The 21,726-nt window shown below is 36.6% G+C and overlaps 1 protein-coding gene across 4 annotated transcripts in view; it reads right to left on the reverse strand.

Moving 5' to 3' along the window:
- ZNF280D (zinc finger protein 280D) overlaps window positions 1–21,726 on the reverse strand; it is a 127,646-nt gene that overhangs the window by 101,477 nt on the left and 4,443 nt on the right. For 3 of the 4 annotated variants that reach the window (XM_043918919.1, XM_043918922.1, XM_043918923.1), the window contains exon 2: window positions 17,924–18,068. The exons of the other annotated variant lie outside the window; for it this stretch is intronic. The gene's annotated coding sequence lies outside the window, so the exon portion shown is untranslated. The remainder of the gene's footprint in view (window positions 1–17,923; window positions 18,069–21,726) is intronic. 4 annotated transcript variants of the gene reach the window in all.

Below are 21,726 nucleotides of genomic sequence, written 5' to 3' on the forward strand. Positions count from 1 at the left end.
CTGATGTTGAGGCTGAAGCTCCAATACTTCTGCCACCTGATGAGAAGAACTGATTCTTACCACCTGTATTCTTGCCACCTCTTCTTTTTTTTTTTTTTTAACAGCATTTCAATGCAAATAGCTTTTATTTCTCCCCTTCAATAATAGACAAATCTGGGACTTAGCCCTTTGATTCCTGAGAGTTTCAACCCAAGTTAGAATATCAAGAACATCTTTGAAAGATGCTAATAAAAATATTTGTTGTTTAGTCACTAAGTCATGTCTGACTCTTTGCAACCCCATGGACTGCAACATATCAGGCTTCCTTGTCCTTCACTATATCCCAGAGTTTGCTCAAACTTATGTGCATTTGCCACCTCTTCTTAATCACTTCTCTTTCTGTGAGGTCCTTACCGTTTCTGCCCTTTATCATGCCCATTCTTGCATGAAATGTTCCCTCGTAATCTCCAATTTTCTTGAAGAGATCTCTGGTCTTTCCCTATAGTTTTCCCCTATTTCTTTGCATTGTTCATTTAAGGTCTTCTTGTCTCTCCTTGCTGTTTTCTGGAACTCTGCATTCACTGCAGTATATCTTTAACTGTCGCTTCTCTTCTTTCCTCAGGTATCTGTTAAGCCTCCTCAGACAACCACTTTGCCTTCTTCCATTTCTTTTTCTTTGTGACAGTTTTGGCAAACTGCCACCTGTACAATGCTATGAACCTTCGTCCATAGTTCTTCAGGCACTGTCTACCAGATCTAACCCTTGAATCTACTCATCACCTCTGCTATATAATCACAAGGGAGTTGATCCAGGCAAGAATTCTGGAGTGGGTTGCCATTTCCTCCTCCAGAGGTCTTCCCAGGGATCGAACCTGTGCCTCTTATGTCTCCTTCATTGGCAGGCAGGTTCTTTACCACTAGTGCTACTTGGGAATTCCCAAAACCTGAATGGCCTAGCTGTTTTCCCTACTTTCTTCCATTTAAGCCTGAATTTTGCAATAAGAAGCTCATGACCAAAGTCACAGTCAGCTCCAAGTCTTGTTTTTGCTGACTGTATACAGCTTCTCTATCTTTGGCTGCAAAGAACATGATCAATCTGATTTCAGTACCGACTATCTGGTGATGTCCACATGTCGAGTCATCTCTTGGGTTGCTGGAAAAGTTGTTTGCTGTGACCAGTATGTTCTCTTGACACTCTTAGCCTTCGCCCTGCTTCATTTTGTACTCTCAGGCCAAACTTGCCTGTCACTCCAGGTGTCTCTTGACTTCCTATTTTTGCATTCCAATCCTCTATGATGAAAAGGACATCTTTTTTTAGAGTTAGTTCTAGAAGTGGGTCTTCATAGAACTGGTCAACTTCAGCTTCGCTGGCATCAGTGACGGGGCATAGGCTTGGATTACTGTGATGCTGAATGGCTTGCCTTGGATACGAACCAAGATCATTCTGCTGTTTTGAAGACTGCACCCACACGCTACATTTCAGACTCTTTTGTTGACTATGAGGGCTACTCCATTTCTTCTAAGGGATTCTTGCCCGCAGAAGTAGTTATAATGGTCATCTGAATTAAATTTGCCCGTTCCTGTCCATTTTAGTTCACTGATTCCTAATATGTCAATATTCACTCTTGCCATGTCCTGCGTGAACACATTTAATTTACCTTGAAACAATGGAGACAGGGACAGACTTTATTTTCTTGAGCTACAAAATCACTGCAGATGGTGACGGCAGCCATGAAATTAAAAGATGCTTGCTCCTTGGAAGAAAAGCTATGACAAACCTGGACAGCATATGAAAAAGCAGAGACAATACTTTGCCGACTAAGGTCCGTCTAGTCAAAACCATGGTTTTTCCAGTAGTCCTGTATGGATGGGAGAGTTGGACCATAAAAAAAGCTGAGCGCCAAAGAATTGATTCTTTTAAACTGTGGTGTTGGAAAAGACTCTTGAGAGTCCCTTGGACATTAAGGAGATCCAACCAGTCCATCCTAAAGGAAATCAGTCCTGAATACTCACTTGAAGGGCTGACGCTGAAGCTGAAGCTCCAAAACTTTGGCCACCTGATATGAAGAACTGACTCAATGGAAAAGACAGTGGGAAAGACTGAAGGCAGACAACAGAGGGGACAACAGAGGATGAGATGGTTGGATGGCATCACCGGCTCAATGGACATGAGTTTGAGCAAGCTCTGGGAGTTGGTGATGGACAGGGAAGCCTGGCGTGCTGCAGTCCATGGGTCACAAAGTCGGTCATGACTGAGCGACTGAATTGAACTGAACACTAGTATCTATCCTAGCAACAACACTTACTTTTTGGCTGAAAAGTGTTGCCACCAATCAAGTCGAAGAGCTGCTTTTCTGTAAATTGTTATCTAAGTACTGATACATGATATCAGTCAATTTTATGAGTCACTTTAAGTAAAGACAAATACTGAAACATCAAACTTGAGATTCAGAAGTTCTAATTTTCATCTAATTTTCATCTTCAAACTCATGTGACTCCATACAAGGCAGCAAGTTATACCTCAGTTTTCTTTACTATAAAATAAAGATAACTAGCATTAAAGTAGATTTCATTAAATACACACATATTTAACCTTTCTTCCTATAAAAAGCTCAATGTTTAAGTTTGATAAGCCTAATATAAACATTTAACTCACTCTACATAATTGGTTCATTCTTGAATGAACTCAAATTTATTAAGTAAAATGGTGATTCTATTAAGCCCTTAATATTTGAACAAGTCTGAAATTACTATAAAGTTTTTTTAAGAGCATCCTTCTGCAGAAATGAATAATCACCTCATAGTATACTATTTTAATAAATCTGAATATTCAGATGCTGACATTAACCTTTAACTGTTACCGAGTCTTCACATTTCAGATATAAATATAATTGTTTCCATAAGAAAACATAATCATAAATCAATTTTAGTCTATGTTTTTCTGGGTTTTCTAATCAATGAACTCAAAAGGAAAAAAAATTAGTCAGATATAGTATTTCATCATAGATTACTTCAATCAAATAATAACTACTCAAACTAATCTGTCATTTTTTCCTATATGTAAGGTAATGGGGCTAAGTTTTAGGGGAAAAACAAAAATAAATAGGTCACAGTACTTGCCCTCAAAAATTCACAATCTATTATGTCTAAAATTCAAAACAAATGTTGCTAAAATAAATTTTCAAAAATTTGAACTGTCTTATTTAAAACAAGAATCTGTTTTCTGGATTCCCACACATACTACAGCATACATTTTTTTAAAATATACAGATACTTTTAAAAATTTCATGTTTTAGTTATAAAGCAAAAAAAGAAAAAATCAAGTAACAGAAACCTAAAACACTGAGATACACAGTTAATACAATCTTCACATTCCTCTTTATTCTCAAGCTGACTAAAGCAAATTTTCCTGCATTTTATTCAATAATTTCCAAGTTATTTGGATTGAATTAGACCCCACAAATAAAATTATTATTTTAATTTCCAAAGCTATTGCTATTAAATGTTTATAATACAAGAACAAGAGACTCTAGTGAATATTTATATAATATTAAATATGAACTAAACTCAGTAAATTTTAGTATCAACTACATTCACCAAGTTCTGAGGTAATTCTTTAACTCAGTTATTTGAATAGTTGTAGCCTGCCCCTATACTAGTATCAGTGGTATATACAGATAAATACATACAATTCTTGCTCAGCATTAAGGACCTACTAATATCAAGAATACAGAATATTCTTTAACAGCTTCAATTACACAGCCTATGAAACTCAAATATAACATTTTTGTTCAGTGATCATAAAAATATCATTTAGCAGAACTTTAAAATTAGTATTCAATTTACAAATATTCAATTAATAAATGACCTGTCCATGTGAACAAGATATCCACTACCTCATGGACAGAGGAGCCTGGCAGGCTACAGTCCATGGGGCTGCAAAGAGTCTGACACAACTGAGTGACAGAGTACGCACGCATGACTATAAAGATGACTTTAAGATGATCTACTTTAAAGGCCTGAGGATCATAGTAGCTACTTAGGAACCTCCACTGATACACCAGCAAAGACACTAAAAAGTTGGTAATCAGAATTGCAATTTCTGCCAAAAGCTGCACTGTGTAATACAGTAGCTACTAGCCACATGTGACTATTTAATTAAAACTAAATAAAATTTAAAATTCAGTTCCTCAGTTTCACCAACCACACTGCAAATGCTCAAAGCCACAAACAGCTGGTGGCTACTGCACTGGAAAACTGCAGCTACAGAACATTTCTATTGGACAGCACTAGTCTAAAGAGTCACTGCCATATTTCATTCTGATCAATATACACTTTCATGGATTCCTTTGGCACGTCAGCCTCTGGAGCATGCCAAAACTAACAAAGTAAAAATCTCTTAAGTCATTACTTCAGAATTTTGGTGGTAAGCCATAGAATTCTATGAAGGCTAAATCAGCTACCACTGAAATGAAATATCCAACAAAGATATGCAGTGGAAATCTCAAAGCTCCTACAGCTTCTACAGCTCAGACTTGGCTCCAAAACAGCTAGAAAAAGAAAATACACTACACTTCAGCTACTGACTGAGGTAGAAATTTCAAGACCATGTTTAATATACTTGTTTCCAAATGAATTCCAGGCAAATGACTTATAAGACTTTTTAGATTATATCACTGTCTTTTGGAGACTGCTTGCATAAATAATTCCTACTTTGTTATTTTTTGTTTCAGATTTTATATATCTAAAATTAAACTATATCTTAAGGATTTTTCCCACAAAAGTTTTAAGTTAAAGGAAATGTGAGGTTTAAATTTTTAACTTTGAAAATTCTACTTTTAGCCATTGATAGATATCACCTGATGTGACGTCACTGTTAAATAATAAAGGTAATGAATTTAGTCCTGTGTACTCTCTGAAAAAGGAAAAATTAAGCCATTCCACAAACCACAGCTGTAGGGTCTACCCATAAAAAGAGGACGAGGCTCGAAGCCAGAAGAACAAGTCACAGCCCCAGCACCACCACGACTCTCAGTCCAGTCACCTCACAATTTTGGGTCTCAGCTCTCAGTTCAACGGAACGATCTCTAAGGTTAAATTCAGCTTTTTATACTTTACTGTATACTTTAAATATTTACTAACTATGAAATAGTAAAACTCGGTGGTGAACAACAGGTTCAAACTCTGACTCAACCACTTATTAGCTATATGACCTTGGCCAAGTTAGTAATCTCTGTACCCTGCCTACACACACACGTTTATGTATATATGCATATATATGTGTGTATATATATATATTTATTTCACAGAGTTATAATGAAGATTAAATGAAACAATAAACACGAAGCACATACAGCTCAGTGCCAGGCACAAATAAATCAACAAATAAGTCTTAACCACTTTTAACTCTGGGCTAAATCTCATTTAAAAGAACTATAAGCCTGTATTGCTATGAACCTTCCCCTTAGCACTGCTTTCACAGAACAACAAGAAAAAAGTCAAATAAATAACCTAACTCTACACCTAAAGCAACTAGAGAAGGCAGAAATGAAGAAGTCCAGGGTTAGTAGAAGGAAAGAAATCTTAAAAATTAGGGCATAAATAAATGCAAAAGAAACTAAAGAGACCATAGCAAAAATCAACAAAGCTAAAAGCTGGTTTTTTGAAAAGGTAAATAAAATTGACAAACCAGACTCATCAAGTAACAAAGGGAGAAGAAGCGAATCAACAAAATTAGAAATGAAAATGGAGAGATCACAACAGACAACTCTGAAATATAAAGGATCATAAGAGACTACTACCAGCAGCTATATGCCAACAAAATGAACAACTTGGAAGAAATGGACAAATTCTTAGAAAAGTATAACTTTCCAAAACTGAACCAGGAAGAAACAGAAGATCTAAACAGACCCATCACAAGTACAGAAATCGAAACTGTAATCAGAAATCTTCCAGCAAACAAAAGCCCAGGACCAGATGGCTTCACAGCTGAATTCTACCAAAAATTCAGAGAAGAGCTAACACCTATCTCACTCAAACTCTTCCAGAAAATTGCAGAAGAAGGCAAACTTCCAAGCTCATTCTATGAGGCCACCATCACCCTAATACCAAAACCAGACAAACATGCCACAAAAAAAAGAAAACTACAGGCCAATATCACTGATGACATAGATGCAAAAATCCTTAACAAAATTCTAGCAAACAGAATCCAACAACATATTAAAAAAATCATACACCATGACCAAGTGGGCTTTATCCCAGGAATGCAAGGATTCTTCAATATCCGCAAATCAATCAATGTAATACACCACATTAACAAATTGAAAGATAAAAACCATATGATTATCTCAATAGACGCAGAAAAAGCCTTTGACAAAATTCAACATCCATTTATGATAAAAACTCTCCAGAAAGCAGGAATAGAAGGAACATACCTCAACATAATAAAAGCTATATATGACAAACCCACAGCAAACATTATCCTCAATGGTGAAAAATTGAAAGCATTTCCCTTAAAGTCAGGAACAAGACAAGGGTGCCCACTCTCACCACTACTATTCAACATAGTTTTGGAAGTGTTGGCCACAGCAATCAGAGCAGAAAGAGAAATAAAAGGAATCCAGATAGGAAAAGAAGTAAAACTCTGTTTGCAGATGACATGATCCTCTACATAGAAAACCCTAAAGACTCTACCAGAAAATTACTACAGCTAATCAATGAATACAGTAAAGTTGCAGGATATAAAATTAACAGACAAAAATCCCTTGCATTCCTATATACTAACAATGAGAAAACAGAAAGAGAAATTAAGGAAACAATACCATTCACCATTGCAACAAAAAGAATAAAATACTTAGGAGTATATCTACCTAAAGAAACAAAAGACCTATACATAGAAAACTATAAAACACTGATGAAAGAAATCAAAGAGGACACAAACAGATGGAGAAATATACCATGTTCATGGACTGGAAGAATCAATATTGTGAAAATGACTATACTACTCAAAGCAATCTATACATTCAGTGCAATCTCTATCAAGCTACCAACGGTAGCTTGTATGGAATTTGTATGGAAATTAAAAAAACCTCGAATAGCCAAAGCAATCTTGACAAAGAAGAATGGAACTGGAGGAATCAACCTGCCTGACTTCAGACTCTACTACAAAGCCATAGTCATCAAGACAGTATGGTACTGGCACAAAGACAGAAATATAGATCAATGGAACAGAATAGAAAGCCCAGAGATAAATCCATGTACCTATGTACACCTTATCTTCGATAAAGGAGGAAAGGATATACAATGGAAAAAAGACAACCTCTTTAACAAGTGGTGCTAGGAAAACTGGTCAACCACTTGTAAAAGAATGAAACTAGAACACTTTCTAACACCATACACAAAAATAAACTCAAAATGGATTAAAGATCTAAATGTAAGACCAGAAACTATAAAACTCCTAGAGGAGAACATAGGCAAAACAGTCTCCAACATAAATCACAGCAGGATCCTCTATGACCCACCTCCCAGAATATTGGAAATAAAAGCAAAACTAAACAAATGGGACCTAATGAAACCTAAAAGATTTTGCACAACAAAGGAAACTATAAGCAAGGTGAAAAGACAGCCCTCAGATTGGGAGAACATAATAGCAAAAGAAGAAACAGACAAAGGATTAATCTCAAAAATACACAAGCAACTCCTGCAGCTCAATTCCAGAAAAATAACCCAATCAAAAAATGGGCCAAAGAACTAAACAGACATTTCTCCAAAGAAGACATACAGATGGCTAACAAACACATGAACAGATGCTCAACATCACTCATTATCAGAGAAATGCAAATCAAAACCACAATGAGGTACCATTACACGCCAGTCAGGATGGCTGCTATCCAAAAGTCTACAAGCAATAAATGCTGGAGAGGGTGTGGAGAAAAGGGAACCCTCTTACACTGTTGGTGGGAATGCAAACTAGTACAGCCGCTATGGAGAACAGTGTGGAGATTCCTTAAAAAACTGGAAATAGAACTGCCATATGACCCAGCAATCCCACTTCTGGGCAGACACACTGAGGAAACCAGATCTGAAAGAGACACGTGCATCCCAACGTTCATCGCAGCACTGTTTATAATAGCCAGGACATGGAAGCAACCTAGATGCCCATCAGCAGATGAATGGATAAGGAAGCTGTGGTACATATACACCATGGAATATTACTCAGCCGTTAAAAAGAATTCATTTGAACCAGTTCTAATGAGATGGATGAAACTGGAGCCCATTCTACAGAGTGAAGTAAGCCAGAAAGATAAAGAACATTACAGCATACTAACACATATATATGGAATTTAGAAAGATGGTAATGATAACCCTATATGCAAAACAGAAAAAGAGACACAGATGTACAGAACAGATTTTTGGACTCTGTGGAAGAAGGCGAGGGTGGGATGTTCTGAGAGAATAGTATTGAAACAAGTATACTATCAAGGGTGAAACAGATCACCAGCCCAGGTTGGATGCATGAGACAAGTGCTCGAGGCTGGTGCACTGGGAAGACCCAGAGGGATGGGATGGGAAGAGAGGCGAGGGGGGGATAGGGATGGGGAACACATGTAAATCCATGGCTGATTCACGTCAATGTATGGCAAAAACCACTACAATACTGTAAAGTAATTAGCCTCCAACTAATAAAAATAAATGAAAAAAAAATAATTAATTAATTAAAAAAATAAAAAATAAAGAACTATAAGAGCAGATCACAATTTCATTACTACACTGCAATTTATAAGCTATCACTTGCACATTTAGAAATCACTTTGTCATACAGGATCTTCACTACAGTAGTATTCCTTACAAAAGTTTAGCTTTTATAAAGCTAAATAAACGTTCTGGAATGTGGCAGCCAAATCTATCCTGTGATACTTTCATCTTTAAAAAAAAAGCATTGATAAACTAGTTAAAACAGTTATTAACATAAAAAATGCTAAACCGTCATATGCATATAACACACACCTATGATTTATCAACACTGCTAAATTGGATTTGTCACTTTTCTCCTCTCACAAATTTCCCCCCAAACTCAAGCATTCACATCATTTCACTGACTTCAAAGCTTTGGTTTATGTTCTATTTTATTTTATAGATAGTTCTTTAGTCTTTTTCATTGATGGCATACTGAAATGGAGGTCTGTAATTTTAGAATTCTAATCCCAAATGAACAGAGCTTTAAGCAGTCAAAGTAGGTTCTTAACTATGAGTAACAACCTATTATTTCCAATCCTTGTTTTATGATCTCTCAAGAATTTTCAACTATCTCAAGGAAATACTAGAAAATTAATTTTAATCTACTGTTTATTTTCTTAGAATTATACAGTCTTTGGAGGAAGAAGAATCATGTTTAAAACTCAGCTTAACATCCATCACCTATTGAGTCTATCATGGAAATTAATTTTAACATGATTAGAAAAACAGAGAATTATTATATCTAATTTGGCATTCTAAGAAGACAAGTCACACAAACAGAAACCTTAAATCATAAGCAATAAACCTGTATATAATTGAGAGGCCCACAAAAATTTGGTTTCATAAATTCAGGTACTTAAATCAGGAATTTTATAAATTATTATAATTTTATTTTAAAACATTAAGCAGACAACATTTTAAATCAGTATTTCCTCATTTTATGACTTTATTTTATTGTTAGAAAGCTAAGCATCTATCTTTTTCAGAATCAGTCTAGTTGTTACTGTTAAAAACCAGACTTATTCTTGAAAAGTGTATATTCCAACCAAACAAAACGCACAACTGAAAACATCTGACCACCAGCAGCTAAAATACTGCAGATAAAATATTGGGGGATCACAGAAACTCGAAAAAATATTTCATCAAATCTCATCCGATTTCTGAAACAGTCTAATTTTTATCTGAATTTTTATTCTGGAATTAGTCACTTCAAGAAATGGAGAAAAGGACCTTAAAAGGGGAGAATATGGATATATGTAGTTTTATTTAAAAAAAAAAAAATTCAAATGTCATTTTACAAAAAGATGACTCATTTAGGAATCTTAAGAGTAAAGATGCAAACAGAGAAGAGTTGGGACTCAGTATGATGGAATAGTGGTCTACAAATGAGATCAGAACAAGGATAGCGAAATTTTAGGTCTTTTAGCTAGGGCAAATTTCCAAGGCTATTTCCAAGACTAAGACTGAAAAAGCAATTCGGCCAGCTTCTCCTGTCCATCTCCTAAACTTCATTTTCTGAAGGTAATCAAAGAATTAACACTTAAATCCTCTGAAATTAGGAGAAATCCAGAGAGATGCCTTAAGCATGTAGGGCATCAAAATATGCCACTTTGGCAATTAAGAAGGAAACACCAAAAAAGCTCTCTGCCCTCCCCCTACATGTCTAATTTCCCATTGCAAAGGTCCTCCGCTTCCCTTCTCTCACTTCAGGAGGAGGAAAAACTATCATTATCATTGGAGACAGAAAGTCCCTGTCAAATGGCTCCGCACAAACAAGCCTTGCTAAAATAGTCCTTATCTTCCATTAATTTCCCCCAAACACGTATGTACATTCCCTCAATTTATCACTCCTAGAAGCCCAAACCCTTTTTCCCTTGACCTTCCCCTTCTCTCCAAATTTATCACCTTTTAAAAAAACAATATGCCGAAGAAGCTGAAGTTGAACGGTTCTATGAAGACCTACAAGACCTTCTAGAACTAACACCCAAAAAAGATGTCCTTTTCATCATAGGGGACTGGAATGCAAAAGTAGGAAGTCAAGAGATAACTGGAGTAACAGGCAAGCTTGGCCTTGAGGTATAAAATGAAGCAGGACAGAGGCTATCAGAGTTGTGCCAAGAAAATGCACTGGTCATAGCAAACACCTTCTTCCAACAACACAAGAGACGACTCTACACAGAGACATAACCATAAACCTAACAGATGGTCAATACTGAAATTAGACTGATTATATTCTTTGTTGACGAAGATGGAGAAATTCTATACAGTAAGAAAAACAAAGACTTGGAGTTGACTGTGGCTCAGATCATGAACTCCTTATTGCAAAATTCAGACTTAAATTGAAGAAAGTAGGGAAAACCACTAGACCATTCAGGGATGACCTAAATCAAATCCTTATAATTATATAGTAGAAGTGACAAATATATTTAAGGGTTTAGATTTCATAGACAGAGTGCCTGAAGAACTAGGGACAGAGGTTCGTAACATAGTACAGGAGACAGTGATCAAAACCATCCCCAAGAAAAAGAAATGCAAAAAGGCAAAATGGCTGTCTGAGGAGGTCTTACAAATAGCTGAAAAGAAGAGAACTGAAAGGCAAAGGAGAAAAGGAAAGATTTATCCATCTGAATTCAGAGTTCCAGACAACAGCAAGGAGAGATAAGAAACCCTTTCTAAGTGATCAGCGCAAAGAGATAGAGGAAAACAATAGAATGGGAAAGACTAGAGATCTCTTCAAGAAAATTAGAGATAACAAGGGAACATTTCATGCAAAGATGGGCTCAATAAAGGACAGAAATGGTATGGACCTAACAGAAGCAGAAGATATTAAGAAGAGGTGGAACAGATACACTATACGCTATACAAAAAAGATGTTCATGACCCAGATAACCACCATGGTGTGATCCTTCATCTTTTTTTTTTTTTTTTAATTTATCTATTTTTTCAGTGGGTTTTGTCATACATTGACATGAATCAGCAATAGATTTACACGTATTCCCCATCCCGATCCCCCCTCCCACCTCCCTCTCCACCCGATTCCTCTGGGTCTTCCCAGTGCACCAGGCCCAAGCACTTGTCTCATGGATCCCACCTGGGCTGGTGACCTGTTTCACCATAGATAATATACATGCTGATCTTTCGCAACATCCCACCCTCACCTTCTCCCACAGCGTTCAAAAGTCTGTTCTGTACTTCTGTGTCTCTTTTTCTGTTTTGCATATAGGGTTATGGTTATCACCTTTCTAAATTCCATATATATGTGTTAGTATGCTGTAATGTTCTTTATCTTTCTGGCTTACTTCACTCTGTAGAATGGGCTCCAGCTTCATCCATCTCATTAGAACTGGTTCAAATGAATTCTTTTTAACGGCTGAGTAATATTCCATGGTGTATATGTACCACAGCTTCCTTATCCATTCATCTGCTGATGGGCATCTAGGTTGCTTCCATGTCCTGGCTATTATAAACAGTGCTGCGATGAACGTTGGGATGCACGTGTCTCTTTCAGATCTGGTTTCCTCAGTGTGTCTGCCCAGAAGTGGGATTGCTGGGTCATATGGCAGTTCTATTTCCAGTTTTTTAAGGAATCTCCACACTGTTCTCCATAGCGGCTGTACTAGTTTGCATTCCCACCAACAGTGTAAGAGGGTTCCCTTTTCTCCACACCCTCTCCAGCATTTATTGCTTGTAGACTTTTGGATAGCAGCCATCCTGACTGGCGTGTAATGGTACCTCATTGTGGTTTTGATTTGCATTTCTCTGATAATGAGTGATGTTGAGCATCTTTTCATGTGTTTGTTAGCCATCTGTATGTCTTCTTTGGAGAAATGTCTGTTTAGTTCTTTGGCCCATTTTTTGATTGGGTCATTTATTTTTCTGGAATTGAGCTTCAAGAGTTGCTTGTATATTTTTGAGATTAATCCTTTGTCTGTTTCTTCATTTGCTATTATTTTCTCCCAATCTGAGGGCTGTCTTTTCACCTTGCTTATAGTTTCCTTTGTTGTGCAAAAGCTTTTAAGTTTCATTAGGTCCCATTTGTTTAGTTTTGCTTTTATTTCCAATATTCTGGGAGGTGGGTCATAGAGGATCCTGCTGTGATTTATGTCGGAGACTGTTTTGCCTATGTTCTCCTCTAGGAGTTTTATAGTTTCTGGTCTTACATTTAGATCTTTAATCCATTTTGAGTTTATTTTTGTGTATGGTGTTAGAAAGTGTTCTAGTTTCATTCTTTTACAAGTGGTTGACCAGTTTTCCTAGCACCACTTGTTAAAGAGGTTGTCTTTTTTCCATTGTATATCCTTTCCTCCTTTGTCAAAGATAAGGTGTCCATAGGTTCGTGGATTTATCTCTGGGCTTTCTATTCTGTTCCATTGATCTATATTTCTGTCTTTGTGCCAGTACCATACTGTCTTGATGACTGTGGCTTTGTAGTAGAGTCTGAAGTCAGGCAGGTTGATTCCTCCAGTTCCATTCTTCTTTCTCAAGATTACTTTGGCTATTCGAGGTTTTTTGTATTTCCATACAAATTGTGAAATTATTTGTTCTAGTTCTGTGAAAAATACCGTTGGTAGCTTGATAGGGATTGCATTGAATCTATAGATTGCTTTGGGTAGAATAGCCATTTTGACAATATTGATTCTTCCAATCCATGAACACGGTATGTTTCTCCATCTGTTTGTGTCCTCTTTGATTTCTTTCATCAGTGTTTTATAGTTTTCTATGTATAGGTCTTTTGTTTCTTTAGGTAGATGTACTCCTAAGTATTTTATTCTTTTTGTTGCAATGGTGAATGGTATTGTTTCCTTAATTTCTCTTTCTGTTCTTTCATTGTTAGTATATAGGAATGCAAAGGATTTTTGTGTGTTAATTTTATATCCTGCAACTTTACTATATTCATTGATTAGCCCTAGTAATTTTCTGGAAGAGTCTTCAGGGTTTTCTATGTAGAGGGTGATCCTTCATCTTGAGCCAAACATACAGGAGTGTGAAGTCAAGTAGGCCTTAGGAAGCATCACTACAAACAAAGCTAGTGGAGGTGATGGAATTACAGCTGAGCTATTTCAAATCCTAAAAGATGATGACATTCAAGTGCTGTACTCAATATGCCAGCAAACTTGGAAAACTCAGAAATGGCCACAGGACTGGAAAAAGTCAGTTTTCATTCCAATACCAAAGAAGGGCAATGCCAAAGAATGCTTAAACTACAGGACAATTGCACTCATTCCACATGCAAGGAAAGTAATGCTCAAAATCCTTCAAGTTAGGCTTCTACAGTATGTGAACCAAGAACCTCCAGATGTTCAAGCTAGATTTAGAAAAGGCAGCGGAACCAGAGATCAAATCGTCAACATCTGCTGGATCACAGAAAAAGTTAAAGAATTCCAGAAAAACATCTGTTTCTGTTTCATTGACTATGCTAAAGCCTTTGACTGTGTGGATCACAACAAACTGTGGAAAATTCTTCAAGAGATGGGAATACCAGACTACCTTACCTGCCTCCTGAGAAATCTGTATGCAGGTCTGGAAGCAACAGTAAGAACCAGACATGGAACAATGCATTGGTTCCAAATTGGGAAAGGAGTACATCAAGGCTGTATATCATGCAAAATGCTGGGCTGGAAGAAGCACAAGCTGTACATCATGCAAAATGCTGGGCTGGAAGAAGCACAAGCTGGAATCAAGACTGCCAGGAGAAGTATCAATAACCTCAGATATGCAGATGACACCACCCTTATCACAGAAAGAGAAGAGGAACTAAAGAGCCTCTTGATAATGGTGGAAGAGATGAGTAAAAAAGCTGGCTTAAAACTCAACATGCAAAAAATGAAGAGCCTGGCATCCGGTCCCATCACTTCATGGCAAACAGATGGGGAAACGATGAAAATAGTGAGAGATTTTATTTTCTTGGGCTCCAAAATCACTGCGGACAGTGACTGCAGCCATGAAATTAAAAGACGCTTGCTTGTTGGAAGAAGAGCAATGACAAACCTAAACAGCATATTAAAAAGCAGAGACATTACTTTGCCTACAAAGGTCTGTATAAGTCAAAGCTATGGCTTTTCCAGTAGTTATGTTCGGATGTCAGAGCTGGACAATAAAAAAGGCTGAGCGCCAAAGAACTGATGTCTCTGAACTGCGGTGCTGGAGAAGACTCTTAAGTGTCCCTCAGACAACAAGAAAATCAAATCAGTCAATCCTAAAGGAAATCAACCCTTAATATTCATTGGAAGGACTGATGCTAAAGCTGAGGCTCCAATACTCTGGCCACCTGATGGGCAGAGTCAACCATTGGAAAAGACCCTGATGCTGGGAAAGATTGAAAGCAGGAGGAGAAGGGGACAACAGAGGGTGAGATAGTTGGATGGCATCACCGATTCAATGGATATGAGTTTGAGCAAACTCCAGGAGAGGTGAGGGACAAGGAAGCCTGGCGTGCTGCAGTCCATGGGGTTGCAAAGACTCAGACACCACTAAGCGACTGAACAACAACAAACTGGTTTATGCAAAAGAGAACTTATAGACTCCTTTACAGAATTAGGTGTAGGCACATTTTAAACAATCACAGGTAACCCTGGTGGTTCTCTCTCCACCTCTAGGTTTCACTTCCTCTATTCTGATTCTATCCTCAGAAAGGGTCCTTCTATTGTGAATGACTACAGCAGCTCAGGACCTCCCTGGAGGTTCAGTGGTTAAGAATCCACCTGACAATGCAGGAGACACGGGTTTGATCCCTAGTCAGGAAGATCCCCTGGAGAAGGAAATGGCAACACACTCCAGTATTCTTGCTTGGGAAATCCCATGGACATAGGAGCCTGGCAAACTACATGGGGTTGCAAAAGAATAGGACATGATTTAGTGACTAAACAACACCGTCACCAAGAACAAACAGCAGCTCCAAATAACACCTTTCAACATTTAAGACTTGGACAACAATAAGAGGACCAGCCCTGACTCAAGTTGACTGGTTTGGCTAAAGTCATATGCTCTTCCCTAAACCAATCACTATTGATCCCCCTGGTAACAGACACACAACCACAAGGTAACTACTGGAAGAAGGGATGGTTCCCTAAGTAAAATCAACAGGTATGTTACCCAGGTAAGGGACTTAAGGGTGAATGGATGTTGAGTAGCAAAAACAACAAACGCCCACTAGCAGAAATCAGAATTAAAGCTTTGTCCCAATCAAACAACTAAGATTTCTAATCTAGGAAAAACATAAGACTGGGTCAGGGGTACAAAAGTGAAAGCTGTTTACAGATATTTTAAAGTCTGTCATAAGAAAAAAGGCAAGAGGAAGACTTGATCCTGTGGCTCAAGTGATGATAATAACAACAATAACAACACTGCTAATATTTACTTGTTTTTAAGTAAACCAGAGAATTTCATTCCTGGTTTGAGCTTAAAAACAACTACTTAGTTCATTATATACTACTATAAGTTATAATAATTATAAGTTATTATGTGTAATAACAATTATCATTACCATTTGCTAATTAATTAAACACACTCATTATTTCATCTAATCCTCAAAAACCTCTATGACACTATTACTATCCTTGCTTTACAGCTGTGGAAATCCAATTATAGAGGTTAAGTACCTGGCCCAAAGAAACACAATTAAGTGGTTGAGCAAGGATTCAAACCCAGGCACTTCAAAGGCCAAAGATTTCAACCACATACTATTTGCCTACACCAAGAACAAAATCAGAGTAATAGGGAGGCAGATTATATATACGAAACAATCAGCAGTTAAAATATCAGGAAATTAGATGAACTTGAGATGTGATAGATCACTAAAGAAAAATGAAAAATTCAAGCATTATGAAATTGAAAACAATCCCCAAGGATCCTTCCAACTTGAATATTGTAAACATATTCATCTAGTATACATAAATTTTTTGCCTAGACTGAAGGAAAAGGGGAATTTACTATTACTTCAGTTTAAAAAAAAAACTGCCCTAATTGAAAAAGTTGAATTATTAAAGTTCATCTTAGGAGTTAGAAATGAAGAATTTTAGTAATCTACCTACTATACCTAAATATTTTCTAGAAACTCTCAAGTACAATGTAACAAATGAAACTGTCATCCTTTTGCACTTTTTTCAATGTTTCCCTCTTTCATTCATCATATCTTATCAATTCCTCAGTTCTATAGTCTTCCTTCAAAATATTTCCCACAACCAACCTTGCCTTTCCATTTGTAAGTACTTGTTCAGGCCCTAAGAACTGCATACCTATATCAACAGATTTACAAGATTCACTTTATACTGTCTCTCAGCATCCAGATCTGCTTTCATCCATTCGATACAAAAGCATCAAATTATCAACTCCCTGAAATAATGCTTTTATTGTGTCACTTATCAATTCCAAACTCAATAACTCCACCAATACAGGCAGAGCTGGGTTATCCCAGTGCCAGAGGCTTCCAGAATGCAGTGAAGCACAGAATAAGCCAAATGCTCTAGGAGCTGGCACTGCCACTAGAAGTCATGCAGCTTGGCTTGCACTGTCTAACCCAAGGAGAAGAGAACACATAATTCTGAACTAGAAAGGCTGAGGCTGAAGTGAGGGAAGACCAAAGCATCATATCTTACAAAAAATATGCACTGTCTGGTACCCAGTAATTATTACAATGACTGAAATGAACTTTTTCTAAGACTCAATTTTCTCATCTATAAAGGACAGGTGATAATAATACCACTCATCTCCAAACAGCATTTGTTTTGAGGATGAAATATAATCATGAAACACATTATAATCAACAAAACACTACATTTAAAAAAATGAAATGAACCTTGCACCTCATTTTATGTCCTTGGATATGTTCTAGTGTCTCCCAGTTTAGAGTCTATGGGAACTTGAACAGAATTTGTACCCTACTGTTGTGTGAAAATTGTATAAATCTTAACTATGTTGAACTGGTTCATGGTGCTTTTCAGGTCTACTATATTCTACTTTTCTATATATTTATTCTATTGATTTTTGAGAGTTTGATACTGAAACTCCAACTAAAAATCTTACTTTATCTATTTTAAAAAATTGTAAAGTACAGTGGAACTATAGTCTGTATTTTTCAAGTCTCCTATAAATGCATTATTATACTTTTAGAATTTAAAAAATTTTAAATAAAGAAATGAGAGATTAGAAAGATATCTTCCTCTCTAAAGAACATGAATACTAACAATGTAGTGTCAATTTTCTTATTTACCTTTTTCTATTCAATAAAGTTGGGAGATTATTTATTTTTCCTCATGGAATTTAACAAAGCCACTTCCATGTTGCACTTTTTTCCATAAGGACCTTTCTATCAGCAGTCAGCAATCCGAAAGTTGAAAGTCAGATAATCTTAAACCCTAAACAGGAAAAGCAAAATGAGTGAGTTAACAAAAGAGATAGGGATTAGGATATATCTAAAACTCGCAGACTGCTCCCAAACCCTCCAGGTTTTGCTTCTCAAACTTGCCAAAGGTTAAGAACAAATACCTACAAAATAAGGAATATAGGATAAAGCCTTCGAAACAAGGAGCAAATTAAGTCATAGACTAACAATATTTGCATTGATTAATATCCCTCAACAAAAAGACATTCACGTCATGCTGAAGAAATCAAATCTGGCCAAAAAAAAACCCAACAGTGTAGTTGATTTGCTAAGGATGAAACCTACAAACTCAACCTGAGAAAATTAAGAAATATATATTAATTTACTTAAAAGTGACTATAACAAACCCACTGCATATTACCACAAATACTTTTATGAAAAATAGCTGTATTTTCCAAAACAAAAATTTAGAGGATGGCACTGTTTTCCATTTTTGCAAATCTTATTAATTTTAATACCTGTGTTCAGAGGGAGCTGGATTCCCTTATCCACTTCTGTATTCAATCTGTTATACTACCTTGTTCTGTTGAAGTGAGGGAAATCCAGCTTCATAGGATGTTAATATTAATAGATACAGGGTAAAGGGAAGGCCTTGTAGAACCCTTACTCCATTAGCGATGGAATGCAAAGTGGAAAACCATTATAATGGTAGTAGGAGGCAAGCAGGTTTCACGTGTGAGTTGGAAGGCAGTGGAACTCTGTATCTTACCGTCCAAATTAAACCATCAACCTTCGGCATACTATCAGAGTCCATAGGAACAGTTTCAGTTTTAATTTTCTTTCTTTAGCAGTTCTAGTTTTAAAAATTGACATTTTATGAATTCCATTGTTTCTCAGAGATCTTCAAACAACAAAGGGAAAATTTACTTATTACTTTAAAATAGAATAAAACTCATTCTACCTTATAATTACTATGTGAGCCCATAGAATACTTTTATAAATCTAAGATACATTATGGAATCTGAGTGGTATTATTTTTCCTGCACCTTAAAATATTTTGCTAATTCCTTCATCCTAGGTGTTATTTCACTACTGAGCATCAATTTTTCCCAACTATGCTTTTTTAAAAAGAAAAAACTAAAATAAGGAAACAGAAGAATGATTTAACTGCCTAGAAGGAAAATGCAAAAGTGAAATAAATCATCACTAATACATTATGTTTTGCCTTTCTCCTCTTCTTTGAGTTTTCCTATTGTTTGGCACAAAATATTGCATCAGCTTCCAAAAAGGTAATGGAGGCATTATCTTTGTAATCTGTGTCAGAAAGGAAAGACTTTACTTCTACCCTTTTAGGATGCAATATCTGCGGCCTGTGAATTAACAAAAGACAAGTCAACAGGAGAAAAAACACATTAATTTTTATTAATATTTACATATACTAGAGTTCACAGAAAAGAAGTAAAACTCAAAGAAGCAGTTAGATTCAGAGTATAATCCTTTAAACAAAGGAAAGGGAACTGGGGCTTTAAGAGACAATAAACTATGTGTGGGAGGGAGATTAGCAACTATGTGGTAGAACTAATGGAAGGTGAGGGTTATTTTAGTTGAGTCTGTTTATGCAAACTCATCTCAGTATCAACTCTCCATCTTAAATAGTAAGAGTCACTCTTCCCTTTCTGGCAGGGTGATGGGAAAACCTTCAAAAAAGAAATGTATGCCCTGCTTTTAGGCAGTTGATGTGGGGGGCAGGGGGAGGGGGTTAGTGGCGACTCTTACTGCAATTCCATATTTGTTGATTCTCAATTACCTTCCACTCAAGATAATCCTTATGTCAAAGTGGCGTATTTTAGGGGGCAGATCCTTTCATCAGCTTCTAGTTTTCATTGACTATGGTTAAGAACTCAGAACTTGGGGCTTCACTGGTAGCTCAGAGGTAAAGAATCCGCTTGCCAATGTAGAAGCCATGGGTTGGATCCTTGGTCCAGAAAGATCCCACATGCCACTGAGCAACAAAGTCCACGTGCCACAACTACTGAACCTGTGCTCTAGAGCCTGGAAACCTCAACTACTGAAGCCCATGTGACCCAGGTTCAGCAAAGAGAAGCCACTGCAATAAGAAGCCCACACACCACAACCGGAGACTGGCCCCCACTCAGTGAAACTAGAGAAAAAGCCCTTGAAGCAACAATGGTCCAGCATAGCCAATAAATAAAGAACTCAGAACTTTTAATTTTCTGTCCATAATGGAACAGAAGAAAACTGACAGAGGAGACATTTCAAAATTATTAGATGAACCTAAAGAAGCACTTCAGACTGTAACAATGACAGTGAAATTTGGGAACTCTCAGGCTAAGTCTAGATTAGACTAAGTCCCTAGACAGATTTTCTCAAACTCAAAAATGAGTAAACAATATATTTTTAAAAACTAAAAGGAAATACAGTATTCTCATTCAGCAGGAAAGGCTTCATCATGCAAAATTTTTTAAGAACGCAAAAGGACATGTGACAGCATTCTTTCATCCTTCATGTCTGTGGGCTAAAATTTAACTTGATACAGTTCTTATGTGGAGAAGTATTAAATGCGTATGTATACAATGGTGACTAGAAAGAAACAGACAATGTAGAGAATTTTTTAATTCGCTGGATTATTCTAATTGGTGTCTACAAATCTAAAACTGGAAATACCTTGCAATTAGGAAGTAAAGATGGCCATCTTCCCTTCAGCAAAATTTTAAACCATACAAGTTTTCAAAAAATTCTTGAAGTATTGCATTCAAGGATGCACAATGCAAAAAGAAGACCCAGAAGGAATGATAAGAACAAATCTACTAGGGAAGTATTTGAAATCTCAAATCACTATGTTCCAGATTCATGTATGACAGTTGAAGAATTAGTCATATGCAGACAATGTTGCCTATTTTAAGTAAACTTCAAACCTGGAAAACACAGACTGAAACTCTAAGCAACACACAACAGTGTAACACTGTACGCTTGAAAAATGCATAGAGTGATTCAGAAAAGAGATGAGAGCAGAACCAAGAGCATCACAAGAACTAACAAAAGAATCTGAAAAATTCTGTCAGAAATACAACTTGTGACAAATTTTTGTAAGTTTAGAATTGGCTTAGTATTATCTAGCAAGAAACTTTCCTTAGTTGGCAGTATCAGAAAGAACAAGGTTGAACTTCTGTGAAATTTCACAAAGGAAAAGCAAGAGAAGTTAATTGCACATAATCTGGTTTTCAAACATATTTAATGATTCTTACTGCCCTAAGAAAAATTAGTACTCTCAGGACTTCCCTGGTGGTCCCATGGTTAAGAATCCACCTTCTAACTCGGGGGACGTGGGATCAATCCCTGGGTGGGGGACTAAGATCCCAGATGTCACAACCAGAGAAAGCCCACATACTACACAACCAAAAAATTTAAATATATAAAATAATTTTAAAATAAAAAAAAACAAAACTAGAACTCTTCTCAGCTCAATGCATTCTCAAATATCAATGAGTTTTTTAAAACCCTGTATAAGTTAACCTGGAGAAAGTTATATTATACAAAAAGACTAAATAAAGGAGGGATAGATACTGCTTAAGAAAGTCAGGACCTATCCATGAGCTGAACAACACAGGGTTTAGGCCCTGCTCAGTTGAAAATCAATGTGTGATAGCTGACACCTCTGTATGCATGATTCC

Source organism: Cervus elaphus, chromosome 12, assembly GCF_910594005.1.
Source record: "Cervus elaphus chromosome 12, mCerEla1.1, whole genome shotgun sequence".
NCBI classification, from domain to species: domain Eukaryota; kingdom Metazoa; phylum Chordata; class Mammalia; order Artiodactyla; family Cervidae; genus Cervus; species Cervus elaphus.